Below are 4,798 nucleotides of genomic sequence, written 5' to 3'. Positions count from 1 at the left end.
ATATATATATATATATATATTAACAGAGTAATTATTGAATAAATCAAGCCAATCAACGCCGACTTTTAGCCCGACGCATGTCAGTGAGCCGTGCAGAGCACGCACGCACACCAGGTGCGCGGCTCACTGACATGCGCCAGGCTAAAAGTCGGCGTTGATTGGCTTGATAAATTCAATAATTATTCCTTTATAATATGAAATAGAAAAAATTGTGTCAAGACTTTTTGACTCAGTTTTTTTCCTACCTGCCTCCGACAGACTTTAATGTAATTGTCGGATACTCTCTATATACACTAAAGTATACTTAATGTTCTCTCTCACGTAATCTCTTTCTTACTCTGTTTCTCACTTTCTTTTTGTCTATCCTCAATCTTCTTTTTTTTTCTTTCAGTCTGTTTAAGTTTCACTAAATTTATCATGTACCTATTGTATACAAATGTGATTTGAATAATTATAAAACTGTCCATTTTCATCATTGCGTTCATACGATTGTGACACGTGCAAAACAACTTTTCAACGTAAGTGAAATATGGAGCAACAAGGTAACAATCATTCTTCTGGTAAAAAACCTTATAGGTGTCAGGTACGTTGTGCAATTGCATTCTTCAAATATATTGCGTATTAATTTATCACAGTGACAATAATGTATACTATACTTTTTTAGAAATGTGGTAACCGTTTTTCGACAAAAAAAAAATTAACTGCTCATAAAAAAGTTCATTCATCGTTGCGCCCGTATAAATGTGATATATGCGATAAAACGTTTAAAACTAAAGCAAATCTACTATACCATTCTAAATGTCATCATTCTCATTCTGAGAAACCTTCTAAAAACCAAGTATGTTTTTCGATTGTATTCATCAAATATTTTCCGTATTGAGTTCTCAAAATGACAATGTGTATTATTCTTTTTAAGGTATGTGGTAAACGTTTAAGTACAAAACAGAGTTCAACTAAACATGAAGCAGTTCATTCATCGTTGAGTCTGTATAAATGTGACATATGCGATGAAATTTTTAACTCTAAGGAGCATTTAATTTTCCATAGAAAACTTCATTTTGCTCTTGTGTGTGAGAAACCTGATGAGATTCATGTATGTTTTTCGATTGTATTCATCAAATATATTGCGCATTAATTTCTCAAAATGACAATGTGTATAATTCTTTTTAAGGTATGTGATAAACGTTTGTGTACAAAACACAGTTCAACTGAACATGAAGCAGTTCATTCATCGTTGCGTCCGTTCAAATGTGCCATATGCGATCAACCTTTTAAAACCAAGACAAATCTACAAATGCATATCAAACGTCATTTTAAGTACCCTTTTAAGTGCCAAGTACGTTTTCCGAATGTATTAATAAAATATACTGCACTGATTTCTTACAATGAATATAATATGTATTATTCTTTTTAAGATGTGTGGTAATGTTTTCGAGTCACAAATACTGGAAGATAAATATGGAATTTGTGTTCACTATACATGTAATATATGCGAAGAGAGTTATAAAAAAAGAGTACTGTTTGAGGAACAAGATGTATCATGAAAAGAACAATAAGCAAACGGAAAGAAAGGTATAAAAGTTCCAGTAAGGTTTTCAGTAATAAATCTGAATAAAGTATGTGATGCTCCGAATTTCAAAACTACTTCGAGAATATCAACCAATAAAAGCATATAAACACGGTTGATGTAGTGTTGATTATTTAGTAATTTATTATTCTATTAACATTATTCTTGAGTGACGTTTCGACCGTCGTATTCGGTCTTTTTCAAAATCCTTATATAATAACAAATTGCTGATTTTAATTATGGTCAGGTGTAAATTTCAGTCAACGCAACGACGCGATCCTGACTTTACCAAGTGATACCAGCAACTTGAATCACTCGCTCTTATCACATTAAGTTGCTGTTATCACTTTAAAAAGACAGGATCGTCGTTGCGGTGCCTGAAATTAACACCTCATGACCATGATCTTGCCTTTAAAAACCAGAACTGACCATAATTGATCCCAGCGATTTGTTATTATATAAGAATTTTAAAAAAGACAAACGTCAATCAAGAATAATGGTAATAGAATAATAAATTACTAAATAATCAACATTACACATCAACTGTGTTTATATGTTCTCATTGGCCTAGATCCTCTAATTAGTTTTCAATAAGATTCGTAATAGATGTATATATGTAAAGTATGTATATACATGTAATCTATGTACTAATATTATAATACCAGTGTTTTGTTTTCACATTATGTATGGTATTATATATATATATATATATATATATATATATATACATACATATACATACACATACATACATACATATATATATACACATATAATACTTTTAGATTATATGTTTATACTATATATTAGGTTTCTAATACATACACTTTTATATCGCACATATATAGTAAAGTTTATTTTTTGTTGCAGGATGTAGTATTAACTGTTTCTCTATGATAAGTATATCGAAATAAATATATATGTCTATTTGACTCAGTTCGCAGTAGTGAATCAGAATTTATGTACTAAACATACAATGTCCCGTAATGATGAGTACACTGTGCAAGGAGTGAAAGAAGGTAAAATTATAAACAAACAGTTCATTTTTCATTCTTGGCTTAGACCATTATTTATGTACCGAGTTTTAAATATTAAAGTTCTTCAATGAGACGGCGCGTATACGAAGTATGCAAGAGCCTCGCTCATTGAGCTACTCTTTGCACTTGTCACCCCCGATTCGATTACTTCTGTTAACCCTTCATTCTACTATGTCACACTAGATACTACATAAAAATAAATAAATCCAGGTAGAAATTAATCACCTAATTAAGTTATTTCAAAAAAGTAGTGATACATCGAACAAAATTAATGAATACAGAACTACGTAATGTTAATCGTGTCTTTTTACGTTTATATTATTTTAAAAAAGAAAGTAATTTAAATAAGAATTACTTATTTATTTATAAAAAAAGTAAATTAATTTAAATAAAAATTACTCACCTATTTATGTATATGAGTTATTTCTTTAAATAATAAAAACGTAAAAAGACACGATCAACAGTAATTATTTATGTATTCATTAATTTCGGACAATGTATCACTACGTTTTTCAAATAAATCACTTAATGGAGTAATTTCTACGTGCCTTTATTTATTTATTAATGTATTATCAAGTGTGACATAGTAAACTGAAGTTTTAACAGAAGCAATGTAATCGGAACAAGTGTAAGGCGTAACAAAGCGCGCGACGCTCCTGCATACTTTGTATACGCGCCGTCTCAATGAAGAACTTTAATAGGTAAAAAATCGGTAAATAATGATCTAATCCAAAAGTGAAAAAGAAACTTTTAACTTCCTTTTAAAAGGTTAAAATTCACTCTCTGCAAAGTGTACTACTCAATACGAAACACTCTGTAGACGAAGCTTTGCTGATTTCAACGACATCCAAAAATGCATGCAAGAATATACACGTAAATACGAAATCTTTTAATATCAAAAAAGTTTATGTAACAAAAAAGACGAATAGAAACTTTTATGTACCAATACAGACGAAGACAACAACAGCCAATCCTTTACGGAATAACATTGTATGACGCAACATAAAAATATTGTTCTTTTGCAAAAATTTAAATCTTAAAATAAAGTAAATATTATCAAACAATTATCTGTGCGACAATTTTTATAAAAATACTTGTGTGTAAAGTGTGTGTATGTCATGCAAAATTCCACGTTAAATAATAAAATTTTACCGAAAATTTCGTATTTCAAATACAACGTGCAAATCTAACAATTACAAGAAAAAAATTGCGAAATATATATAATTATTGCGCTAATATAAATAATTTCTGTGCACGCCACATTCTTTTTCATAACCACCTAAAAGGGGGAATCACGCAAAAAGACATCTGCACGCGTTAATCGCAAACATATCTATTTCAACAACCGAAGTAAAACTTGATATCGTTATTATGATTACTGCCGCGAGTTAATTTCATAAAGTAGCAATCAAGAGCTCTGATAGAGCCCAGTACGAAACAAAAAAGCGACCATTAATCCAAGTATAAATTCCCGTTGTAAAGGTCGCGTAGGTTCGTTTCAACCCTCTACGATCTGATGTATCGAGATGTGGTGTGCGAAATGGCAGCGCTCGCAACTTAAGTAAGGAGTGCGTAACAGTAACCGCGTGATTATCAAGATCACTTTCGATTTCAAGTACGCATCTTTTTTTTATGTAATTTGTTTTAATTGCACCTCAGAATTGTTTAACGCGAGTCTCTCGACTTTCCTATCGTAAACCGATAAACCTGTTAGGTTTCAGTTTCTTTCGATTCTTCTTTAAGTGTCTGATCGTATTCGTTACTAGACCATCGAGATCTATTTGCAGAGAAACCATTTGCTTTTTCAGTAGCATTGCATTCAGAATAGATGTGTAACGAAGTACAATGATTTCAATAATTGAAAATGAAATTCGACTTACGACCGACCGAATGTAAATTTTTATGAATGAGCATTGAAAAAGTAGAATTAAAAACCAAGTTGAGGTGTTATTATATTTTGTTGTTTTCAAATAATCGTCACAGTTATTTTACCATATTGTTACTTACATGTAATATATTGTCTGTCTCACCTACACACACGCACACACATACCAAGTCACGATACAATAACATTTCTACCTATTTATATTTATATCTATAGGACAAGATAGTGTTTACGTCTTAGGTTTTCGATTGCGATAACATATCAACGAACTAAACGTTTAGTTTTCTCTTGTGCTCTTACGTGTACACA

At 31.0% G+C, this 4,798-nt stretch overlaps 1 long non-coding RNA gene across 1 annotated transcript in view; it reads left to right on the top strand.

The window, feature by feature from the left end:
* The window catches only part of LOC109860363, a 1,144-nt gene extending 369 nt beyond the window's left edge, over positions 1 to 775 (top strand). Inside the window, exons 2-3 of the long non-coding RNA XR_002250814.1 lie at positions 392 to 583; positions 665 to 775. This is a non-coding gene — a long non-coding RNA (uncharacterized LOC109860363). The remainder of the gene's footprint in view (positions 1 to 391; positions 584 to 664) is intronic.
* The last annotated feature ends 4,023 nt before the right edge of the window (positions 776 to 4,798 follow it).

This window comes from Pseudomyrmex gracilis, unplaced genomic scaffold, assembly GCF_002006095.1.
Source record: "Pseudomyrmex gracilis isolate BER0280 unplaced genomic scaffold, ASM200609v1 scaffold_372, whole genome shotgun sequence".
In the NCBI taxonomy this organism is placed as follows: Eukaryota; Metazoa; Arthropoda; class Insecta; order Hymenoptera; family Formicidae; genus Pseudomyrmex; species Pseudomyrmex gracilis.
Note: the sequence above shows the minus strand (reverse complement) of the source record. Positions and strands in the feature narration are given on the sequence as shown.